The sequence below is a fragment of the Neophocaena asiaeorientalis genome, unplaced genomic scaffold (genome assembly GCF_003031525.2).
Source record: "Neophocaena asiaeorientalis asiaeorientalis breed wild unplaced genomic scaffold, Neophocaena_asiaeorientalis_V1.1 scaffold312, whole genome shotgun sequence".
Classification (NCBI taxonomy): domain Eukaryota; kingdom Metazoa; phylum Chordata; class Mammalia; order Artiodactyla; family Phocoenidae; genus Neophocaena; species Neophocaena asiaeorientalis.
The window spans coordinates 2,698,697-2,725,683 of NW_020174707.1; the positions used below are offsets into that span (position 1 = coordinate 2,698,697).

The window sequence follows — 26,987 nt, forward strand, 5'->3', positions numbered from 1 at the left end:
GGTTTACTTAGCCTGACGGCCGCATATTTGCCATCCATAAGTTACTCCCATGTCCATTTCAAGCACAGTTAATCAACAAGAGCCACTTTATCCCAATAAGTTGGAAGTACATCTACAAAACTGTTTCAACTCCAAGTCTCAAGAGCTGCAACTGATCCATCAGCCTGGCACACAATATAGAACCTATTTTCCATTTGTAGCAACTTCAGTTTCTCCCAGTTCTAGAATTCTAAGACAAAATCATAGATGTTACAATGGAGAAAATGTATCAAGATTTATATACCTATCAAGTAACTCAGATCAAATCATATAATCTAATTCTACAACTCTGGACCAGTCACATTTTCTCAAAAAAAAAAAAAAAAACCCCAAAAAACCTTATTCCTTCACTTGTGAGATGGAAGAAATAGGAAAACCTACTTAAACCTCATAGGGTTGATATGAAAATCATATACAAAATGAGTGTGAAAAAATTTTGAACTTTAAATTACTATAAACATATAAATTAGTAATAGATCTATAATATGTAATTTATTCTTAACTAGTATAATTTGCTACCTATTAAAAATACTCAACATCTAAAATTAAATTCACTTCAAGAACATGGTTATATTGTCTTGTGTAGCAGTACAGAGAACTCAACTAAGAGTTCATTCTTCTGATTTTACACCAAAGAAATAATGGACTAGGGTGGGGGAAGCACATACGATTGAGAGTATATTCCAATCATTTTCACAGCTTTAATTCCACCAGGCAGAAATAACACTAGCATCCATGGAAGAATTCAGTTTTACCCTACTGGATAACCTTCTTAGAAGAAAGAAGAAAAACTAGTTTCATTATGGGAGAGGGGAAGTTTATCACACATATATGTATTGTTTTTTTAACTCAAAGGAGAGAAATGTCTTCAGCTCTATAGACTAAAATTTATAATAAGGTAAAAATAACTAGGCAAGTTTAATTAAATCAGCAAATATTTGATTGCCTACCAAATAAAATGACTTGTCACTATTACCACAGTGAATAACCTACGACCCCAACCTCAATAAGAGCAGTGAAGTATCCCCTGAGATCCAAGTCTTAGTACCCAGGATAAATGTGATTGAAGTTTCAATGTTTAGAGAAGCTTTACTAATATAAAAAATGTACTCATTAACATCCCACTATCAGTGATCTTTAAAACAGGTGCTACATATTCCCAGGTGAAATTCATTACAGTTTTCCAAAATCTACTTCCTTTGAAGTTTTGAAACCACTTAAAACCACATGGAAAGTCTAGAAATGTAACTTATAGAAGCTTGGAAACTGAGGAGACTTTATAAAGGAAACAGTAGCAATGTGGAACAAGTTACAAAGACATCTTTAAGGTCAAGTTTATTCAGGTCACCTTTGGAATACCTTACACACTGAATGTATAAATATAACACCGATCTTAACTACAGAAAATAAAGGGTATATACATGGATAGCACAAGTGATTGTTCCACAAGTGTTATAAATTAATGTGTCTGAATGCTAAAGGACCTTAGTTTTAAAATGAACAAAAAAAATATATGCAAGCAGAGTTAGAAAATTTCAAGTTATAAATCAAAACCTTCTGGCTAGATGAGAAGATAAAAGCTTCTTTCAAAAACACAGCTACCTGCCAAAGATAAAAGCACTAGATATATCCTGTTGTCTAATCCATCCTCCTACTTGGCTAATGTGGATAGAAAAGCATCAGTAACTTTCTAAAAGCCACTCTACACAAGGGGTAAGCCATAGCATACCTTTGACCCTGGGCATATACACCCTCAACCAGGAGACGTATGCCAGAAGCTGTGATATTAACAGCTTTCTCGCTTGCTATTACTGTACACAATGGGCACCATCTGAGATGATTTAGAGAATCATACAAGCAAAAACAGAATATGTAAAATACACTGCATATTCTCTTGTACAAAGTTATCTGTGTACCGCTACCTAATACACTCTACTAGATTATTCCAAAGTGGAAGTATAATTTTCTGAGGAAAATGTTGAAGAAATAAAAGTTGTAGCACAACATAAAAATGAAATTTTGCATGATCTTCAAGATCAGCTACATGGAAATCAGAATGCTATAGACTGAATGTTTGCATTCCCCTAAAATTCATATGTTGAAACCTAATCCCCAATGTGATGATACTCGGAGGTAGAGCTTTTGGGAGATGATTAGGTCATGAAGGAGGAACCCTCATGAATGGGATTAGTGCCCTTATAAAGGAAACCCCAGAGAGCTCTCTCTCCCCTTCTGTCTTGTGAGTACATAGCGAGAAGATGGCCACAGGAAGCAGGCCCTCGCCAGACACGGAATCTGCCAGCACCTTGATCTTGGATTTCCCAGCCTCCAGAACTATGAGAAATAAATGTTTGTTGCTTAAACCACCTAGTTTATGGTATGTTTGTTATAGTAGCCTGAACGGACTATGGCAGAGGGCAAATTTTTCATCATAAGTATATACCAAACCAGGTTCTCATAAATCCCACCCTCAACCCGGCCCCAGCTTCTGCCCAGGAGCCTTCATCTTTTTCTGGGCTAGCTGAGTCCATGGTGTGTGTGTGTGTGTGTGTGTGTGTGTGTGTAAATATCAAATTCCTAACCAAATACTCAAATATTTAATATTTCTGAAGTCTTAGCGCTTGCTACCTAAGCAAACAAAACTGGGTATGATACAACTGTACATTTCCAAGATAAATACATTTAAATAGTCTACACATGTCCTAAACAGACACAGAGCGAAACACCAAAACAAATGTACCAAGTTGAGGAATCACCTTGGATTCAAAAGGGGCAGTAAGGGGCTTCCCTGGTGGCGCAGTGGTTGAGAATCTGCCTGCCAATGCAGAGGACACGGGTTCGAGCCCTGGTCTAGGAAGATCCCACATGCCATGGAGCAACTGGGCCCGTGAGCCACAATTACTGAGCCTGCGCGTCTGGAGCCTGTGCTCCGCAACAAGAGAGGCCGCGACAGTGAGAGGCCCGCGTGCACCGCGATGAAGAGTGGCCCCCGCTTGCCACAACTAGAGAAAGCCCTCACACAGAAACGAAGACCCAACACAGCCATAAATAAATAAAGCAAACTGTCAACAAGTAAAAATAAACACTATAAAAAAAAGGGGCAGTAAGCAATACAGGGTGTGTGGATACAAGGGAGTTGTTGAGATCAGGGCCATTTTACCCTTTTCAGTAAATCATAAGATATTTATTTTCATGTATCAGGCACAGCAGGCTCAGCAAATACTGAATTAAAAGCTTAACAAGTCTTTTTGAGACTTTCACAAAGCAGTGATATCTTTCTAATTAGTTTAAGCCATGTCTCTGAAGGCATCAAAAACAAAATCATATCTACTGAAATCATCAATCCATTACAAATACCACTTTTCCTCAGCTAATTCTAGGTGAAGAAATGTAACTCAAAAGATAGAAACCCAAAGCAGTAACAACATCAATCTCTAGTAATATTCTTCTATCTGAGAAATGTCAATACTTCTCAAATTCACATAAAACATCACAACCTTCAATGTCTTATTTCCCATTTCACTTTTCTCTTCTATCCTGGAACGAAAAGTATGATAAAACTCTGACACAAGGATTCCAATTTAGCCATCTGCCAATAGATCACAAAGCTGTCTGAAGTTTTAGACTACACAGCAGCCACAGGTAACTCCAGATGGTCTGAAAAACTTGGGGACACTTGCTGCATGTGCTCTGCTATGCTTTCTAGTGAAAACTCCCAATAAGCTAAAACTGGGAGAGGGATAAAGAGCCTGCAGTTGGTACTTCCCAGGGCAAGGGAAGAAAACAGCTTTAAGCGAGTAAGGCTCCAGCTGAAACAAATCTCCCCTGTTGGGTGGTTGTTGGTTGATTGTTTGCTTTAATACAATGCTGATGAGTCACTTTGAAGTGACTTATAATACAAATAAATGTTGGGAAGATTAAACAGAGCCTATCAAACCAAACAATAATATTTTGAAAGTAAAATTCATATAGTGGTCCTTTAAAGAGAAAACATTTTAAAATGTAAAACCAGCATAAATACCACTGTATAATAAAACTTACCATTAGTAACATTTGCTACATAGCAGTTTAATATTAATCCCATATTTTCCATATAATACTTGGAAGCTGTTCACAGCCTCAAACAGTATTAGGCTCAGTATTTCACTAACTGACCTAATGCTATGGCCCAGGAAAAAACAATAATTGCACTAAGGGAGGTCAACTTATTCCAGAGAAAGGCTTACACGAAACAACCATAATTCAAAGGACTGAGGAATTATCAGAAAGAATTTCCCAGCAGAAACTGGTAAAATAGATGTGGGCAAATCACACTTTCAAGTTTGACAGTACCTGTAGAACTTTGCTTAATTCCTTCCTTGTTGGTATACCTTTTATTAATAAACTAGTTATTAACTGTTTATGTTTATAAGCTGCTTAATAAACTACTTTACGGCTTCCCTGGTGGTGCAGTGGTTGAGAGTCCGCCTGCCGATGCAGGGGACACGGGTTCGTGCCCTGGTCCGGGAAGATCCCATGTGCCGCGGAGTGGCTGGGCTCGTGAGCCATGGCCGCTGAGCCTGCGCGTCCGGAGACTGTGCTCCGCAACAGGAGAGGCCACAACAGTGAGAGGCCCGCCTACCGCAATAAATAAATAAATAAATAAACTACTTTAACCCACTATTATCCAAATACAGAGACCAGCTGCCCCTTCAAATCACCATTTGGGGCAGGGCCAGGGTTCTAAAAGGGGTTTCTTGACAAATACCCACTTCTTGCTAACTCTGTTCTTACCCAATTTCCCAGTTCTCTTTTTCTCTTTCTGTGTGTGTGTGTGTGTGTGTGTGTGTGTGTGTGTGTAACATCCCACTCTATTCACTACCTGCCCTGCCCCAACCCAAGGATGATACTGACCTTCCACTCCCAAGATTAGACTAATTGTTGAGAACTAGAAATGGCACTTCTGATCAGTCACTTTTAAGAAAACACTTGTTATACTAGAAAAACTGGCACATTATTTGAGGATTAAAAAAAATCTATTTAGATCTTAACTTCATACTAAAAAACAAAATAAATTTCAGATAAATCAAAGAGTTAAATGTAAGAAATCAAAACAAAGAGACAGATGCAGGTGAATTTCCACATGACTCCCAGGAAGAGAAGGACTTTCTAAGCGTCAAAACAATTACAGAAATAACAAAGGAAAGTACTGACACAGTTTGACTATGGTAGAAGCTCTCCTAATCAACCTCTACTTAACCAATTTCACAGACTGACCCATTCACCAGCCACTGTGTAGAAACCTAATGAATGCCCACAGCACGGTGATTGCTCAAGGCCAACAGGCTACTGTGTGGTACACCTGCCTATGAGCTCTACAAATTAAGTTGCCTACTTACCAAGAGTTATTTATGTGTTCCTCTTTATGCTAGTTGTGTACCTGTTACTATAATTCTTAATTATATGTCACATCCATTGGAGGTGAGTGCAAAAAGAGAGGAACAGGCTATAAAGACCAGATAAAGGTGATGCTGAATTAAATGTGGGTGACAAACCTGCAAGACTGTGGGGGGGGATCTGTAAAATACCTGAAAGGATTCTGCATCGATTACAGCTCATTAAGGCATCACTCCACTTTAAAGAATCTAAAACTAGAAATCACTGATGATGAATTTTGGATGAGATGTAAAAAAGAAATATATAGCAGATTTTTAATCAGACTCATATCCAAAGAAAAGCAGCCCAAGATAAAAGAATTAGCTGCTTAATGTATATTCTGAAGCTTTAATGTTGAAGACACATAAACTTTTTTAGGATACCCCTTCCTATTAAGCAGACCAGCTATGAGATCTAATCACACCAAATAAAGAGGCTTCTTGTGTATGACTGTCAGTTTCCACACACCCAAACTCATCAGAAACAGAATGAAAAACTAAACTTGAAAAATATTTGAGAGACAATGGACATATATACACTATCAAATGTAAAACAGATAGCTGATAGCTAGTGGGAAGCAGCCACGTAGCACAGGGAGATGAGCTCGGTGCTTTGTGACCACCTAGAGGGGTGGGATAGGGAGGGTGGAAGGGAGATGCAAGAGGGAGGAGATATGGGGATATATGTATATGTATAGCTGATTCACTTTGTTATAAAGCAGAAACTAACACACCATTGTAAAGCAATTATACGCCAATAAAGATGTTTAAAAAAGGAAAGAAAATGATATAGGTTAATGTTTGATATATAAAGTTTAGATAAATTAGCAAGAACACTAGGCAACTAATAGGAAAATGGGGGGAAAACCCAAATGGCCAATTTATAGAAGGAATACAAAAAATTAAACATGAGGAAAATGAATGCTTTCATTGGTTATCAAAAAGACAAAATAGTTCAATGAGATAACATTTTTGCCCATCAGGTCAATAAAACTTAAGCAATTAGCATGTTCAATGTTGCCAAATGCACAATGCAACAGTTAGGGATACCATTTGCTGCTAAAAGAAGACATTCTGGTAGAACCCTTCCAGAAATCAATCAGGCAACCTATGTCAAGAGGCTTAAAAAAATGTCTCTATCCTTTGACCAGGCAATTATATTTCTACATGCCATTCTTAGAAAATAATCAGAAATCTGAATAAAGCTTTGGCAATAAGATACTCTTCAAAGTGTTATTTATTATAATATTTTAAAATTTGAGAAAAAACCTTTCAACAAAAATTACTGTGTCAGGCACTAAAGATGAACTGGAAAAAAAAACAGTCCCAGCCCTCTTTGAGTTTAGAGCCTCTTGGCAAACAGAAACAAATTAAACAAGTAATTATCTCAAGTCCAACAACAGGGGAATTATCAAGTAAATACGAGACATCCAAATGATGAGATGATACACAGCCATCAGAAATTATTTATAATGAATTATCAAGGACATGAAGAAGTACTTATACTAAAGGAAAAGCTATCAAATTATAAATGGGTATAAAAATATATTGAAAATCTAAGAAGGGGAGCAGGACTTCTGATGGCAGGTACTAGCAATGCTAGGTACAAGCGGGGTCTGTGGCATTTTAACTTGGGGCTGCTTCCATTACCCCCACTACAACCTGTGGCATTGTAGCTCTGGGGACACTGACACTGCCATTAAGGGAGCTGACCTGATTTGGAGCTCCAACGGAAAGTCCCAAGCCTGCAGCATTGTCGAAAACAATAGGGATCATTAGCAAACAAACATCACAGCTGCCTAAGCCTAGAATACTGGTTGGGGCAAATGAGACCTCAACCAAATACGTAAAACGGAGCTCTGGAGAATGAGACAACCATATGGGGCTTAAAGCTCTGACATATTCTTGGGGTTCTGGAAGGTTGGATGCATGTGAGGCCTTGCACTAGATGCACTGTGGACAAGGAATAAGCAAGGATCAAGGAAAGAGGAGAGCTTCCCAGCTTATCTACCAGAAGGATTTCACTGTTTAGTTTGAATTTCTGTACAAGAAGAAAGTAAAAGCCAAGGCAAACTGGTACACTGCCTGAACTTTGAAGGCGTGGACTGGGGCACACATTCAAAGTCCATGCATCTAATAACCCTACTATACTCCAGACATTATATAAGTGCTAGAGATATAAAGTCTCTGGTTCCTGCCTTTGAGAAGCTCATATTCTAATCATGGAACCAGGTGTCCAAGAAGTAATTAGAAATCTAAGAAAAAGAGGGTTTCAAGGGACAGAGTGGCTTTTGATTAAACATGGCTAACTGAATATAAGCATCTGTCTACCTCCCTTCAGAAGCCATGAGAGTGAAGAATTAGGAAAGATATAAACCAACAAGGTCGAGAAATTGGGAGAGAATCTGACAGTAAAAGAGAGAGGTCCACAAAATTTTAGATGAAAAGCCTTTGAAAAAGAGGTAACTGACTTGGTTGTATCTTTCTTCTTTCTACCAAGTACCTCCAGTGGGGCCATCTAAACTGAAGCAAGTAATACGCTAGTCCATTCCTGAGGGCCTTAGAAAAGCAGAAGGTAAAAGTTCAAGAATTGACGCTTCCATGGACATCTGAAGGAAAGAGGAATTTAATTTTTCAAAAAAAGGGAGGGAGGGAATCCTTTAAAAGAGCAGTAAGATTCTCAGATTCTTTCACCTCAACCAGAGCATCAGGCAACTGCCTTTTCTCCACACAACAGAAGATTTTCTGGAGAGGCTGAACCAGAGTCCCCAAACTCAGGAACACCGGCCATAACTGAGAACAGAAATGGGATGCTTTACTGAAAACAAGAAGTAAAAATCTGCAAGCCAATGGTGAAAGATCCAGCCCTTTCCAGACTGGGCTTCTGAATACTAGATTCGAGCTTATTACACCCAAATCCCCTCCCACAAGAGATTCAAGGAGTCCTAAGTAGAAAAACTGACTGGCTTAAGGGAAAAAAAACTTCAGTTAGTTCCTCATAAATACCCAGGTTTCCCCCAGTCATACCACAGGGAAGCCCATCAGTCAACAAGCCCCACTCATGTACACTGAGTTTCCAGTCAACTATTCCATAACAGAAACAACCTCCTCTATTAGCTTGAGGGATACCTCTAACATGAAAGATACCAAGACTAAGAAATGGGAAAAGAAACTCAGTAAAAAACAGACAAGATGAGGAAGATATAATTCACATATCATGAAGTTCACCCTTTTAAAGCATACAATTCAGTTTTTAGTATATTCACAAAGATGTGTCTCGATCAGTAAGCACTATCTAATTACAGAACATTTTAATAATCTCAGAAAGAAACTCCACACTCATTAGCAGTCACTCCCCATCCTCTCCCTCCCCCTCAGCCCCTGGCAACCACTAATCCAGTTTCTGTCTCCACAGATTTGCCCATTCTGGACATTTCATATAAATGAAATCATACAATATGTGGTCTTTTCCGTCTGGCTTCTTTCACTTAGCATAATGTTTTCAAGGTTCATCCTTATGGTAGCACATATCAGCAGCTCATTTCTTATTTCTTTTATGGCTGAATAATATTCCACTGTGTACAACTACCACATTTATCCATTCATCAGTCAATGAACATCTGGGTTGTTTCCACCTTTTGGCTATTATGAATAATGCTGCTATGGACATTGATGTACAAGTTTTTGTGTGAATGTATGTTTTCAATTTTCCTTGGTATATATCTAAGAGTGGAATTCTGGGTTGTAGAACCTATATTTAACTTTCTGAGGAACTGCAAGAGTGTTTTCCACAGTGGCTGCACCATTTTACATTTCCATCAGCAATGTATGAGAGATCCAATTTCTCCACATCCTCACCAACATTTGTTATTGTCTGTCTTTCTGATTCTAGCCATCCTAGTGCATGTTTAGTCTCACTGTGGTTTAAGTTAAGTCTCATTAAGTCAAGTCTTATTGTGTTAAGTCTCACTGTGGTTTTGTTTTGCACTTCCCTAATGACTAACGATGTTGAGCACCTTTTCATGTTTATGGGCCATTTGTAAATCTTCTTTGGAGAAATGTCTAATCAATGAATTTTAAATTTTATTTAACTTTAAATAGCCACATCTGGCCAGTGGCTAGAGTATTAGGCAGATGGCAGAATTTAGCATCTGGTCCCTTACCTTTGCTCAAGGTCAGGTGGGACTGCCTAGGTGACTGAAGGTCAATCCCAGCTTCATACCTCAATCTGGATGCCCCAGATGGAACTAGGAGTGAGGCAGCAAGGAGGGAGGAAAGGGAAATTGGTGCAATACCTGGAAGGAGGACGTACTTGGCACAGAGCCTGGCTCTCAAAACTTACTGTTGATGATGAAAGCAACTCATATTTACTGAGCACTTGCAAGGTGCCAGGAACTGTGCTTTATACCCACTGTCTCATTTAGTCGTTAAAACAATCCTATCAGGTAGATTCTACTGTATCCATTTTACAAATGAGGAAGCAGTTTTAGACAGATCAGGTAAGCAAGTATTAGTAATTTTACTCACCATAAAATTCTCCATTCCATTTCAACCTTAGAAATGTCTTTTCTTCATCTAGTTTAATTATAACAACGATCTGACAGCTCTCAATAGGGAAGCTAAGTGTTATTCAGGATTCCATCATTATGTTCAGCATATACTGTACAATTCTATATCTGCTAACCTATCCCAAAGGGACATTATGAGAATTAGATGGTTTTTGAAGCAGCAAAATATTAGCACTAAATGAAAATCTGAACTCCTGACTTCGTGCATTAATGGGTCAGATTTTATCTTTTCTAATGTGTTCGGCTATGTCCTCCCCTTCTTTGAATTGGTTCAACAACTATATAATGAACATTGACTATGTGCCAGATGCTGTCCTAGGTGTAGAGATACAGCACTGGCTATGACAGCCGTGAATCCTGACCTAATGAAGCTTAAAAGATATATTAAAGAAATATATGGTTTTAAAAGTATACAAGCTTCCATAAGTTTATGTCACATGGAGGCCTTGTTGCAGTGTCTATTTCATAATGAACCTTATTCCTGCAGCATAAGTACCCTTAAATGACACTCTCTGCCTACTAAGAAATTCTGAGTCTGAACATTATAGCCTTTAAAATGGCTTAAAATCCACACATTTGGCAGAACTACGGCAGTTGCTTCTAGCACCCAGCTCCCAAGCACGGCCAGCTGCCAAGGAACAAAAGGAATTATTAAAGCTTACCTTCAGCTCCTCAGGGCTGTCCGAGACTCTTATGCACACCAAGGGAGAACAACACAGCCAGAGTCACCAGAGCACTTCTCTTGCCTAAAGTGTGGCGTGATTTCCCAAGCTTTCATCACCACCCACCCCTGACCCCTATTTCAGGTAGATAAAACAGAAATGATGAGGTTGTTCAGATGATTCGTGTGGGTGGCTATTGTGCTGACTGGGACAATAAGGCTGCAGAACACTGCTCCCGTTTAAAGAGTTCACATTTTATTCATCACTATAAATAACAATTTAGGTTTTAAAACACTGCATTTCCACACTACATTGTACAAAACAGTAAAGCTCAAGTTCTCCTGTACATGGGTTGCTTTTGACAATAGACCTAAGTAGCCACACTCTGAGGGCTGGCCGTGCCTGACCCTCTCTCCTTGTACCTTGCCTCTGCGATGAGTAAAGCAGGGCAAAAGATATGAATTAACTTGAATGGGAAAGCCTAAATGAAAGGTCTAACTCAATCATTTCCAGTCTCAAGCTCACTATTTCCTATGTCTTACCCAGCATCCCCTACCAAAGTAGTCAACCCAAGTTGACTGAAAGAAATCACGGACCCAAGAAACTCACCAATAATACAGCTCAGAATCATTCAGCCAACTCATGTTTCCTGACTTAAAACATCAATCACGTACAACCAGGGAGTCACAGCTGCAAAATCAATACTTTTGCCTGATCTTACTAAAAGAACTAATGGAGACTGGGAGAAGGCCCCTCCCCCTTTTTTTCACTTCCTTCAGTGGTGTGGGTAGTGAGAAAGATTCCAAGTGCATCAGTAAGAACAACACTGAAATTCAGTTCTTGTATTTTATATGACACTGACCACCAATTACCTTAAAGCCTGAGAGTAAGTACAAAAGAATACTGAGGGTGCATTATGATAGTCCAACTAAGGATAGAAATAGCCATCATTGGTTATGGGAAGACTAATGAAAACTCACCCAGTAAACATCCTAAGATTACCCACAACATTCATTATCTATGTGCTCATAAACATCCTTGTGAGGTACAAGTGACTAAAGCACTCCAGGCCAAGGATAAAAATTTTCCAGATGCGATGGTGCTATTTCAGTGGCTCAGAGTATACCAAACAGCTCCCATGAATACCTAAACTTAGCATTCACAAAGTGGGTTTTCTCTTGGGGAAGTAAAAAGGCAGCAAGAATTGGGAGAAATGAAGACTATAGTAGATAATTAAGTTAGGTTACACTAGAGTGCAGCAAAACCAAGGACATACCAGTGCAAAATCAGTGAGGAAATGTCACAGAATTGTTAAACAGGCTACCACTAATACCAAACATAGAAGGAAAGGGCACAGTAGTATATTATTTTCATTCACAAGTCTCTAGTCACTGAGTAATAATTTGATATCAGAGAGCAATGGGTTTATAGAAATAATAGGGTCAGGTGTAAAGGCAAAAAAAATAGCTGTTTGCCTATTGATTTCAGATATTTGTAGTTCAGTGTTATGGGCAAGAAAACAGTACGACTAAGGCTTCAACTTGGGCAGGGATCAGCAAACTTTTTGTGTTAAAGGCCAGAAAGTAAATATTTTAGGCTTTGCAGACCATATGGTCTCTGCTACAACTACTCAACTCTGCCCTTGTAGTGTGAAAGCAGCCACAGACATTATTTAAATGAATGAGTGTGACTGTATTCCAGAAAAATTTTATTTACAAAAGCAGACAGTGGGCCGATTTGGCCCATGGGCCATAGTTTATTGAGCTCTGATCTAGAGTTCTAAATCAATGGTTCTCTAACTTTAGTGGGCCTCAGAATCCCTTGGAGAACTGTTAAAATGGAGATTGCTGGGCCCCACCCCCAGAGCTTCTGATCTATAGGCTGGGGCCCGAGAATCTGCACTTCTAACAAATTCCCACATGATACTGCTTTTGCTGCTCAGGGTGAGGACCACACTTTGAGAACCACTGCTGTGGACCTCACTACTAAACAGGGAGTTCAACATTTTAAGTAGCTGCTGAAGTTCACACCAGATTGGCCACAAAAATTTGTCACTTGTAGTAAGTTCCAAACTTCAAAGCTCAAATAAAATTAAGTAATTTAAAGAAAAGCAACGGGAAACACACTAGTCAGGATTTTTTTCTTCACTTTGACTTCAGTGTAAACATTACCCCATCGGTAAAATACACACAATTCTTCCTCAAATCTCTTTATTCAACATTTTTCACCCAACACGTTCTAAGTCCTATAAAGATTTGAGAAGTATTAAGCTCTAGAAATCAAACAAGAAAATAAAATCAGTTTTAAAGACAATGGTAAATGACTCTTGCAAAATCAAAAAATATTTGACAAAGCCCATTTCTAATTAGAAGTGCCTCATTTCAAAATAATACATGTAAGGTAGTTTAAGACTTTTGAAGAATTGTGTCATTTTATGTTCATAAGGATCAAATGAGGTAGATAATATAGCCTTTACTAACCTTCTTTTACAAGATGAAGAAACTGAGAAAACAAACCAAATGCTGATTTGTCACAATTAAAATTTTTTCCTTAAAATACTATTCTTCCTAGTAAGTTTTAAACTGCACTAAACAAATCCAACTTGTACATGTCTTTCCAGGACTATGTCTATGAATGTGTCTTCAAGGGGGAAAATATCATTCTAATAAGATCTTCAAGCCATATTCACATTCATGGGGCTAATGCTGAAGCCATCCAGGCAAGTCTAACCAAGAAGTCTGAACCTTAATCAGATGGCAATTTAAAGCATGCTCTACCTTTAGGGCAAGTGGGTCACAGATTATGGAAGTGTAGTGATCCCTTCCCAGCAGTACAACAGAAACACTCAGCAATGGGAGAAATACTATTAATGGAGATAATCCAAAAAGTAGAGCAGCGAGCCTAGAATCTCCCTCTCCAGATTCCCAAGCTCTTTCTGCAACAGTGATAATGTATTCATTTAAACAGATATTTACACAAATCATTTTTACATCCATTTTAAGAGGGAAATGTTTTTAAAAAAGAAAGAAAAAAAGGAAAGAAATATAATCTACAATACGTATGGTCAGTAGACGTTTTCTCCATTCTTATTAGCATGGTTTTAAAAGTATTACATATGTTGATTATAATGTGAGATAATTACATTCTCACTTTAACCTGTGATCTGAATACTCCCGTAACAATCTTTTTTAATTTACACGAAATATAATTAAAGAAAGTCCTTAGTGAAAACGCCTTCTTATTTGTTTTACAAGTATCTATTTTACAAGTGACTAAAGAAAAAATTATTAAAGATAATCTCAAATTCAATGCCAGATATTACTGCTGGGACAAAAATCCAGTTAAGACAATATTAAACCTAAGAAGACCAGTAAAGATTCTACATAAATAAAAGCTCACCATTCTGCTTCTGAACTAATGGCTCAGATGGAATTCAGCAAAAACTTCTAACCTAAATAACGTAATATAAGTAATACTGTCCACAGATTATCATAGGAAGAGATGCCTTTTACTGTCCTCTGAAGCCAACCTAAGAAGTATTTTCATCAAAGTAAGTGGTCTAAATAGATTCCAACATGATCATTCTTCCACTTGACAATGTAACATGATCTAGTAGATGAAATGCTGTTCTGTAAATGTAGGTAATTTAGATTCAGTGCCCAATCGTATCGGAGACTACAACTTTAGAATCTTTCCACCTCATTTTGCTTGTGTTTAAGAGGTGGACACTGCTGCCTTAATAAAATTTTGGGAAGTTACATAAAAGAACACTATAATATCCATAAATCCTATATATGGCTGTTTCCTAAATATATATTCTGGGATTCTCCTTGTCTCAGTTTTGAAATTTCACATTATGAACAGTTAATTCACCTTTCATATATCCAAATGCAAAGACAAAAGCTGATACAAAATTCCCTCTTTTAACATAATCTTTGGAGCTTTTCTTAACACTGCAAAATTAGAACAGTCTTGCAAACAAATTATGTAAATCTATAAGCTCAAAGAATGCTATCTTTCCTATGTACATAAGAGGCAATGACAGTTTTTTTAAGCCACAAAGCACTCTAAATAGTGTACGTTTACTACCACAAAATGTATCGAGTGAAATGAATTTCAGATACAAAATAGAATTTGAAGTTTTATTTACACTACACACCCTAATCCCAAATAATGACTCTAGCAAGGGCTCTTGGTGAAGTCATAAAATCTACATGGATGGCACATCACAACTTTCCAATTAGGGATGGAGATTTAGCTAATGTTTCCCCTAACTTTATTAAAGCTAATATTTTAAAAAATCTTCCATTTCTGACAATTTCTAGTATGTTCTCAACTCTGCTTTCATCCATTCTACAGGCAATAAGCAAGAATGAAGGAAACAGTTTTTTTCAGGCACTCCACATTTATATACTGCCTCCAGTCAGACAATCTTAGAAGAATTTTAATGGGTTTCTTCCCCTTTAACCAAGGATCAAAAAGAGAATCCAAAAGCAGTAAAAACAAACAAAACAAACAAAAAACCCTAAATGTACAGTACTTCCCCATTTAACAGTGAAAACAGTTCGATGGACCAGTCTTAATATCTTTATATTTTGGTAGAAACAATCTACCTACTATGGGGCTACTGAGACCACTGAAAGAACAACCCAACCTTGAGGGTAAACAAGAATGGGAACTGGGGCTTCCCTGATGGCGCAGTGGTTGAGAGTCCGCCTGCCGATGCAGGGGACACGGGTTCGTGCCCCAGTCCAGGAAGATCCCACATGCTGCGAAGCGGCTAGGCCCGTACTCCAGTTTCATTTTTAATCTACAACAGGATCAGCAAACTACAGGCCAAGGGCCAAATCTAGCCCACCACTTATTTTTGTAAATAAAGTTTTATTGGAACACAGCCACACATTTGTTTTCACATGGTTGTCTTCACACTACAACGGCAGAGTAGCTGTGACAGACTTGCAGCTCGTCAAGCCTAAAGCATTTACTATCTGGTAGTTTACAGATAGTTTGCCAACCCTTGTTCTACAACATCTAAAATTGTTGAAAATCAGTATAAATATGTCCGTGAGATAAAAGGTTGACCAACAACCCATAAAATTTGCTTTATGTCACAGTGTGTAGAACAGACTCTGTAGGCAAGCTGTGACAGTACTCCCCTGATTAAAAAGCATCTAACTGGGCTTCCCTGGTGGTGCAGTAGTTAAGAATCCACCTGCCAATGTAGGGGACACGGGTTCGAGCCCTGGTCCGGGAGGATCCCATGTGCTGCAGAGCAGCTAGGCCCGTGCACCACAACTGCTGAGCCTGCACTCTAGAGCCCACGAGCCACAACTACTGAAGCCCTCGCACCTAGAGCCCATGCTCCGCAACAAGAAAAGCCAGCTCAATGGGAAGCCTGTGTACCACAACAAAGAGTAGCCCCCACTCGCCACAACTGGAGAAAGCCCGCGTGCAGCAACGAAGACCCAATACAGCCAAAAATAAAAACAAATAAATAAATTAATTTTTTTTAAAAAGCATTCTAACCCTCACAGACTGCTGGTGGGAATGTAAAATGGTACAGACACTTTGGAAAACAGTTTGGCATTCCTCAAAAAGTCAAAGCGAGTTACCATTTGACCCAGCAATTCCACTCCTAAGTATAAACCCAAGAGAAATAAAAACAAAACTTGTACGTGAATGCCCATAGCAGGATTAATTATAATAGCCAAAAGATGTAAACCACCCAAATGGCCCATCAATTGACAAATGGATCAACAAATGTGGTCTAGCCACACAGCAGGATATTATTGGGCCTTAAAAAAGGAATGAAGTGCTGATACATCTACAACCTGGATGAACCTTGAAAATATTATGCTTAGAAAAAGAAGCCAGTCACAAAAGACATGTTGTATGATTCCATTTGCATGAAATGTCCAGAATAGGTACATCTGCGGAGACAGAAAATAGATTAGTCATTACCTGGGGTAGGGAAGGATGGGGAGTAAGAGTTAAAATATACAGGGTTTCTTTCGGGGGTAATGAGAATGTTCAAAAATTTACTATGGTCACCATGCACAACCCTGTGACTATACTAAAAACCACTGAATTGTACACTTTAAACGGGTGAACTGTACGGTATGTGAATTATATCTCAAAAAGGTGTTACCCAAAACAAGGCGTTCTACTAATCTGCTGAAACATCTAAAATCAGAATATTAGAGTGTTATATGTAGGAAGACCTCTTAAAAGACAACCAGTCTCTGCTTATATAAATGACAAGCAGTGTAACAGTACTGAAGAGCAGGCACTTAGACCACGTATACTCAGGTGCAAATCCCCACATTGTCACTATTATTGCCACTTTGCCCAGGGCAAGTTACTAATCTCTTTATTCCTCACTTTCCTCATCTGTAAAATGGGGAGGGAGGTGACTGCCTCAAAAGGAAGGTCTGTGGCCAAAGTTAAATTAGAAAAATATAAAGAATTTAACACCATGTCCATCACATAATGAGCACTCAAACCACAGGATCTGAGAACAACAACAAATTCCTAAAGCTGTCCCTGAAAACTTTAGCTTTATACTTATTGTTTGAATTTTTTATGTTACCTGTGTCACTAAAACTAAAATAGGAGCTGTGAACCTAAAACTGCTCTAAAGAATAAGGATTATTAATTTAAAAAATAAAATAGGGTGAACATTTTCAAAAACTTTAAGATTTCTTTTATTTTCCCTACCTGTATTCCTCTACTCCCTTTTCTAAATGAGACAGGCCTAAAAAGATTAAATAAGTTACCTAGGAAACTTGAGATCATTCAAGCCCCACCTCCTTTGTAAAGATTTCCCCAATTTCCTTCTCCTACTAGGTGGTCACAGTCTCTGGATTGCTCACTTAACACACTCTCCTTCAACTCCTGACTGAGTACTTACTATGTGTCAGTTGCCAAGTTATGCTGAGGATACTAGATGAACAAGTCAGATGCGACCCTGACCTTAACAGGACTTAAGTCTAGTTAGATTAGGTTTTAACTGTTTGTCAAATTCTCTCGTGGACCGAGAGGTCCTTGAAGCCAGAGAGCTTAGGGTATTTGGTGAATAATAATGATAATGGCAATTTAAATAACAACCTTTAGACATTTTACATATACCATGTTATTCAATCCACACAACACCCCTGCAAGGTATATGCTATCACAACCATTTTACATATAAAGAAACTGAGGCTCAGAGAGGTTAACTAACTTGCCCAGGCCCACACAGCTAGAAATGAATGCATAAATGAAAAAAATGAATGAATGTTAATTAGCACCACTAACAGTTTTACACACATGGTAGAAAAGAATGTTCATTTCACCATATTATTTATGTAATAGAGCCTGTGTTTAGCACTGAGAAAGTGCACATTTGGAAATTGTTGAAACTTATCTACATAGCTGCCAAAAGTAATTTGAGTATCTCAGAGACATTCTAGAAATAAAAAATACTTATGCTGCACTTCACAATCACTAATCCATGCAAATGGCTCATGAAGCAGCCATCTTCATTCCTTCTATAAATAAGGAGAAAATGGTGACAATGTACCCAAAGGTTACCAGATCAGATCTTAGGGGGCTGCCTTACAAGCTACAAAGCACTGTGGATCCATATGTTTGGAGGAAAGTAGGTACCAAGCTGAATACAGATTCAACATAGTATATTTTGGATATTAAACTACAGAGAGAGAGAGAGAGAGAGAACACAATCATCATTCCTAACTGTAAATGATTCAAATATTCAAAACAAAGATAACAAAGTTAAATAACCTATATCAAAAGAAATAAAAAAGAGAATGTGTAACAGAATACAAGAAGTTGAAATGAAATAATATGCACTTAGATACAAAGAAACTGGCTTAAGTGCACCAAAATAATTGTTTCTTATTGTGAGTGGATGTGGACAACTAAAAAAAGCCAATGAACAAATTTAGCTGTGGGGGGCGGTGATGGAGGGAAGAGGGATGTGAAAGGGGAGGAGAGTTCTACAATTATCCAACTGGGACCAGAAACCTTGAGGCAAGGAAGAATTCAGTTCCCTATAGGTGAAGGATTTAATAAAAGAACAATGGCTTGACAAATATCAAGAACTTAAAAGTATCTAAAATTTACTGTCATTTCATTAAAGGTATCCATTTAATTGAAAGTTATACACCAAGCTTGGGAATCAAAAAGACCTAATTTTAGGAAAGCCAAATGGTTTTCCCTAAAAGCCAGCCATCAGAATCTGCAAAACACAATTCTAGTGAAAAAAAATGTACTCCTTTTTTTTTAATCCTAAATATGTTGGTGTTGAGATAGACTCACGGAGAGACAGTATGATATTACCAACATCCACAGAAATGAAGCGAGAATCTCACTTTTTAGTCACACCATGATGGAATATTAAACATTATATTCATTTTGATAGATGTTTTAAATTGCCTCTGTTATAGATAAGCCTTTTCTTGGTCCTCAATCAGTGTGCTGGCATTTTACATTATTGATCTGCCCAACCTCGAGACTTCTGTGATGTCCAGCTATCCCGATTCTTCTAACTCTGTGAGTTATACTCCAAACCACAACACCTCCCCACCACCGAGCTCCATCAACCCCCAAGAACTCACTCATTCATAGTTTAACTTCCACACAGTTGATTCCCAAATATTCACTATCATTCCAGACCTCTCCCCCAAACTCCACCCGCATATTTCCAGCAATGATCACTTAGAAATGGTCTGCACTCAATTCAAAGACAAAGTACCAATCCATATCATGGAATACTGGGCAGCAGGCTAAGGGGAGACAGAGTTAGACAGATATATAGATGGATATGGAAAGGCCATCAGATACACTATTTTCAATGTAAAATGAATATTTCAGTTTTTTTTAACAAAAAACTCCCAGAAAGGTTGTACAAAAACTGGACAATGGTTACCTCTGGAGAACAGAGCTACGGATGGTGGGAGAAAGGAGAGAGATTCACTATTTACCTTTGCATCATCTATATTTTAAAATTCATTTTATAATTTTATAAAAACTAGTTAATTAATTTTAAAAAGTAATGGGGGCTTCCCTGGTGGCGCAGTGGTTGAGGGTCCGCCTGCCGATGCAGGGGACACGGGTTCGTGCCCCGGTCTGGGAAGATCCCACATGCCACGGAGCGGCTGGGCCCGTGAGCCATGGCCACTGAGCCTGTGCGTCCGGAGCCTGTGCTCCGCAACAGGAGAGGCCACAACAGTGAGAGGCCCGCATACCGCAAAAAAAAAAAAAAAGTAATGGAATATTATTAAATCTCAAAATTGGAAACATATATGAACTTTAAGTCAAAACTAGCTTCAGAAGCGAAATCTTTCCAGTATAGAAAGTCAAAGAGAGACTCTCCTACGCTGACTTGGGCTCTATAACCAATCATAGCATAACACAGTCGGCCCTCCACCGGGTTCTGTATTCGCATATTCAACCAACCGTGGATTGAAAATATTCGAAAAAAAATTCCAGAAAGTTCCAAAAAGCAAAACTTGAATTTGCCTCTCAGCATCTACTTAAATAGAATTTACACTGTATTAGGTATTATAAGTAATCCAGAGATGACTTAAAGTATAAGAGAGGATGTGCATTAGTTACATGCAAATACTATGCCATTATATATAAGGGACTTGAGCATCCACGAATTTTGGTATTAGTGTGTGGGGGGGAGAGGGATCCTAAAACCAATCCCCTCACAGATACCAAGGAACTGGCCATCAGGGTAATTACATTTTACTCAGTTGAAAGATGGGATACCAAGATAAATGGGTGACTCTGAGAGAGAAAGGAGAGCAGGTCCTTTAGCACCTTGAACCCTGCAGTATAAATCCAATGCCATATTTGATGGTTTAGAATCTGCATTCTCAGATGCAACTAAAAAATAAAACCAAAAATGTGAGAGCTGTACACCCCATCAGCTTGTGGCTGCAGTTAGGTACCTGCTCTGCAGCAGTAACTTAGTCACTTGATTACTTAGGTGTGCAGTGTTGGCAGACAGCTGAGATGCTCACCACTCAGCAGCTGTGGTTCAGGACACAGTTTTCAGAGTCAGAGAAAACAATTTCAGTATTTTTATCACAGGATATAGGAATAACTACCCTGTGGAAACAACTCCACCCCACTCCCAACAAACACCTATCTCTGAAACCTCATTACTTCTGGTTTGGCAAGTTAGGAGTAATCAATCAACTCTTCTGTCTGTTGGGGCAGGGGAATTGGAAGGAAAAAGCTGGAGAGTAAAAGGGGTGGAGAACGTTCCAAAACAAATTATATTTTGGATGGATGGTCAAGATTCTACATTTCCATGCATAAACTTATCAGTTTGGTGGCAAACACTGGTATTTCATTAGAGAGAAAGACAAAAAGAACACAATAGATGAGACAATGAACCGTAGTATGGAACCTCTACTGAAGAGGTAAGAAATTTAACCAGAAAGTCGAACAATTAAAATTTGCAGTCAATAGGGAATTCCCCGGCAGTCCAGTGGTTAGCACTCCACGCTTCCACTGCAGCGTGCCCGAGTTCAATTGCTGGTCAGGAAACTAAGATCCCACAAGCCGTGTGGCACGGCCAAGAAAAAAAATTTTGCAGTAAATAAACTCTGAAAATGAAGACATATGCCTTATTTTAAGGAAACTCACTGCAGCATTTTCACAACTGGAATCAACAGCAGAATGCAGCATGAAATGAATGGACTTTAGAACTGGTAGGATTCCCATGTGATCTTGGGCAAGTTACTCACCCCCCCTCTGAATCTCAGTGTTTTCTGTAAAATGGGAACAATGAAAGGAGATAACATATGTAAAATGCCTAATATTAGAAGGCATAAATGGCAACTCCCCTTACGAAGTAGGCATGTTAAGTTATAAAAAATTTTTTTTTACTTGTGGACAATCTATGTCAAAGTTCCTTTAAACTGCTTCTGCCACATTTAAAATGTGAAAACATTTACAAAAATGCAATAATTCAAGGACAATCTCAAAAAGTGAGGTACACTTGCTTCTTTAATTTATTGAGTAGAGCTGTAACTGGAGATAGCTGAAAGAATTTTCAATTTAAAGGAAATATCCAGAAACACAAGGGACATTAGAGAGATGTAGTATATGGCAGGTGAAACTGTTGCAGATACAAGGGGAAAATGGAAAGGGGTGAACTGCATGTGTCAAGGCCATAGAACACGTCAGTCATGGAAGATAAGGGAATCACAGGAAGCATTATGAAGACAATGTGCAAACCACACTTCAGGAACTCCAAGTCCTAACGCAGTCTGTAAAAAGCGTACGTGAAGATACTCTGAGAAGGTTGTGCACAGGCAGAAAAGCAACTGAGTGGCTCAGTTCCCTCCAAAGTGGTCCCGGAATCAAACTCCATCATCAGGAATCAACACTGCTTACCTCCTCCCAGTAAGGCCTGCCCCACAGCTTGGATCTTCCTGGGGCACCAGCACTTTAGCTGGTGACTGTGTTTCTTTTCCCTTGTTACATGACTGTCACTCTGATCAAGCACTTCTTTCGTGGAACATATACTCATTTCTGGAAAAATCTTGGTTCCTTCAGGCTCACACTTGACCTTTTCCTAACATTAAAAACTCGTTTACCTGGGGCTTTCCCTGGTGGCGCAGTGGTTGAGAGTCCGCCTGCCGATGCAGGGGACACGGGTTCGTGCCCCAGTCCAGGAAGATCCCACGTGCCGCGGAGCGGCTGGGCCCGTGAGCCATGGCCGCTGGGCCTGCGCATCCGGAGCCTGTGCTCCGCAACGGGAGAGGCCACAGCAGTGAGAGGCCCGCGTACCGCAAAAAAAAAAAAACTCGTTTACCTACCATGTCTAGCTAACATTCCCAGGGAAGGTGTTCCAACATGACGTGACACTCCCCCCTGTGGTACTAGAAACCCAAATCACTGGGCAAATCAATATATGTGAAAGCCATAGTAATTGGGACAAATTAGCAAAGCTGAATTTTTCTCTATGCTAAATTATATATTTTACATATTATTAATCTGGTATTTACATAAAGGCTGCATTTAACTCAGTTCTCTGGCAAACAGCATTACTGGAATTGCAAGTATGAGATTTAAAGTATATAAGCAACTTAACTATACCCTTTTAATAGAGTGTATGTCCAAACACAATCCATACTAAACTGATAGATTTCTTAATATTGAATTAAGTCGTTATAGTAGACAGCTATCATCAACTGTTATTGAAGCAATCCTTGTTCTGATTGTCATCAGACAATCACCATATTAGCATTAGATGAGTGTCATAAATCAATGTGAATCTTAAAAGACCCAAAAAAATCAAAGCCAAACATAGGCTGAAACAAAATTCTTATACAATAAGACTCAGGAACACAATGTAGAGGAAAAAAAAATCCACGTCTTGGTCTTTTGGCTTCAATACTTCCCCCAAAACATTTATTCTAGTTTTTAAAAACCGTAAGCCTCTGAAAAGCCAGTCCCAAAATATTACATACATAACCTAAGTTTTAAACCAATGACTCTCAATCATAGCTGCACATGAGAATCACTTCGAGAGCGTTAAAAAAAAAAAAACCAATGACCAGGACCCACTTCCAGAGATTCTGATTTCATTGCTCTGACACAAGGCCCTTGAATTGATCTTTTTAAAAGCTCCCCTGGTGATTCTAATATGCAGCCAGGTGGAGAACCACTACTTTAATACAGCCTTTTGGGACAATAATTGCTCTGAGGTTGATAAACATGCTTTTTGCCTTTTAATGAGATTTTATTAAAACTACTCAATTCATTCCATAGCTAATGAGCAACTGTTACATTGCAGGCACTGTGTTAAGAGAAAGATGTGTAAGATATATTCCCTGCCCTCAAGAAGCTCCCTGTTAGCTAGGTAGAGAGACCCATAAATAAGTAACTGTAATTAAATATGATAAGTGCTCTTGAGGTGTAAGCAAATACAGCATGCCTCACAAACTTGCATGTCATCCTTGAGCGGGGGTCATGCTGCATCATTCCAATTTTAGTTTACGTCCTACCAAAGCAGGAAAGTCAGAAGTTACAGGTTACTAAATACTGAGGCAAATATTCAGCCTACACAAGGCGAAAGTGTGCATTTTGCTACTCTCTTTCACAGAAACTGCTGTACCATGAAGGTAGGCATTTCTGTGTTTTAATTTGGATGAATCATTCTAAAATTTGCTTCATGTAATATTACTGATTATGCACTTGCCTATAAAACCATCAATTTGCAAAAGATACAGTAAATGCTTAGGACCATAAAAATTAGCTGATTACCTCTATTTGCATAATACCTTTCCTTTCCAGTAATTGCTACATTTGCTAAGACAAGAAGTTTTAGGACAATGACAGCATTGGAGATTTGTCTCAGTCTCTTCAAAGATGTTACATGGGAAAATGTCATGGAAACAATAGGCATTCAAGGACCATTTGTAAGACTTTCAAAAATAAAAAGCACAGGGGAAAAGAGTTTAAATTTTTTTTAAAAAGATATGGCATCCTCCCAATATTCATAATGGATCAGGCACCCGATTCCCTGTAAGTTAATGGATGAGTGAGTAGATAAGTAGTGAGGCAGGTGAGTGTGTGGTCAACTGATGGTAAAAAGGTGAAATCCGCTTTAAAGCACTTCAGTGAAAATTTAAACCTGTTAAGCCCTAGGGGTCAAAAACAACTTGTGATACTAATTTGTTATAAAAGAAAAATCACAATGCCAGAGAACCTGGATAGAAATCAACCAGGTTTTCAGTACAAGTGAGGGCTTTCTGTTTAAATCCAGAGTTGGACAAATTCTGAGTTAAAATGCATGCTGTCAGAGACCCTGTAAGAAAATCTCAAGTGAATTTCAATTTCCAGATCAATATATGCTGAGACAATTTACCGGAGAAAACCTTCAACCTTTACACAGGGTGAGGAACACTATCATTACATTCTCTGCCACAAAGGCTACCTTGAATTCATTATTTCACGGAATGACATATTATAAGCGGCACTGGCCAAGTCAGATTTTGTAGGATATGAATGAGAGTTCACGTTCACAGTAGTTAAGATAGCCATAGAGGAACTATCACCTCAAAATTAGCTTGCTCCCCATCCTTATGCAGCTCTGAAGCAACAGAGGAGATGAATCTAGTCCTACCAGAGGCGTTTCCTGAAAATATTCTATCAATTATAAGTCAGCAGAATACTGACTGAGCTAATGTGACGCTGACCACTTCTTTTCAATATCCAAAGAGTCACATCATCACTCTTTCAGACCTCAAGGAATCAGAACTAGTTACTAACATTGATTCAACGATGCCTATTTTCCGTTATCACAACAGAATTAACATTTTAATCTCACATTTTCCGATTATGACTCTGCTGCCTCATTTAAATCAAATATAACTAAGACACAACAAACATCGTTCCCCCCATGCACACACACACACATAATTATTTGGGGGCTTTGGGGAAACATCTAATTTACCTTCACTGGGTGCCAAGAATGAAGAAACCAAGGAGATTTTTTTTGACATATTTGTCTCTCTAGAACTGTGCTATTCACATATGGCTGTTGAGCACTTGAAATATGGCTAATCCAAATGAGGAACTGAATTTTTCATTTTATTTAATTTTAATTTAGAAAGAGATACTTGATTCAGTTACTAGAAAACTTTTAGGTATGTTTGGAACAACTTGGGTATGTGACTCTACTTTTGCAAATGCAAATTTTATTAAACTTAAATACAGAACAAGTATTTACGATGACAATTTAGCTTAGTGTCAGAATTGAGATGTGTGGTTAGTGTAAAATACACATTGGATTTTGAAGAGTAAGTATGAAAGAAAGGATGTAAAATAGCTCACTAATGATTTCTATACTGACTACATGTTGAAGTGATAATAGTCTGGATCTATTGGGTAAAAGAAAATATTTTATTAAAACTAATTGCACCCACTTGCTTTTAATCTTTTTAATGTGGCTATTAGAAATTTTACATATATAAAATTACATATGCGGCTCACATTATATATTTTTTGGACCACTCTGCTTTAGAGCACTTCCACAACCACTTTACCAGGGCGCATTTGGATATCCTTCTTCCAGTAGACAGGCTGGTCATGTAACAATAGGGGCAAGGAGTAACACCTCCTTGTATCAACTGGGTCTGAGGAAAGTGTGTAGCAAGCTCTACCCACAATTTCACCATGTGAGGAGACACTGTAATACCCCAGCATGAAAGGAAAATAATAAAGTTATCAGCACTTAAACAAACTGAAATCCAGTACTGCAGACAACTTAAAAGAGATAGAGCCAACTGCTCTAAGGTCTTGCTATCATTTCCCAACTGCGGACCTTAAAATAGACGATAAAGCACCGCTTCCAAAAAGAGGCAAAATATTTCAATGGTAGCTATCTAGTAATCCTTAATAACTAAGCAAAAATTTCTCTTAAATCTTATCTCCTCAACTTCTAAAGCCACAGAATACACGCTGAACTAGGAAATCAACTTCAGATCGCCAGCATTTCCCTCACAAGCAAATTAGCAGGATTGTGCACTTGGAATACTGTTTGACAAGAGTGAAAAGGAAACTATTCAAAACAGATTTAAGGAATGGACAATTAGATGAGGAACTGCAGATTTAATTCTCAATCAGCACTGTGATTAATCTGATTCCCTGCTTTTCCCTAGTGTAATTATACAACACAGATGAAAGGATGAGCATTTGGACTGTCAGTTCTATATTCTGGACCAGCCCGGTGACTCAAAGCAGACGGCGCTACCACGCTAAGCACCATCCCAACAACAGTCGAGGGAAGCCTCGAACACTGATTTAACAGTCATTGCATAACGAGGCATTAAAAATTCGGAAACCCCCAACTCTTTCCACGTTGGTCTACACCAGGTGAAAAATTTGCTGAAACTGAACGCACCCCGTCTTAAATGGCCCCCTCCAATCCGGGCATGGGGTGAACACAAAGGCATCTATCTAATACCCTGCACAATAGACACACACCCCACAATTTAAAACCCTGGACGTTCTTTCTCTATCTCTCCACGGAAGCAAAGGAAATGCAAGCTGCTCTTTTCTTTAATGGTCTGTGGTACACGCAAGGTAACAATAAGCCCAACTGTTCCCAGGAAGCAACTATAAAATTGGCTCTGCCACGTCCCTATGCAACCGTCAGATAAAATGCCGACAGCAGATTTCAGCCGGCCCCACGCCTCATGGGGTGGCCAACCTCGGCTCGTCGGCCTCCACGGATCGCCGAGGAGCCCCCAGACACCCACCCAGCAGGGGGTCCA

The 26,987-nt window shown here is 38.7% G+C and overlaps 1 protein-coding gene and 1 pseudogene across 4 annotated transcripts in view; both read right to left on the bottom strand.

The window, feature by feature from the left end:
* The window catches only part of CASK (calcium/calmodulin dependent serine protein kinase), a 373,376-nt gene that overhangs the window by 345,825 nt on the left and 564 nt on the right, over nt 1-26,987 (bottom strand). The window lies entirely within an intron of this gene.
* LOC112409643 (uncharacterized) lies at nt 23,630-23,724 on the bottom strand (annotated as a pseudogene).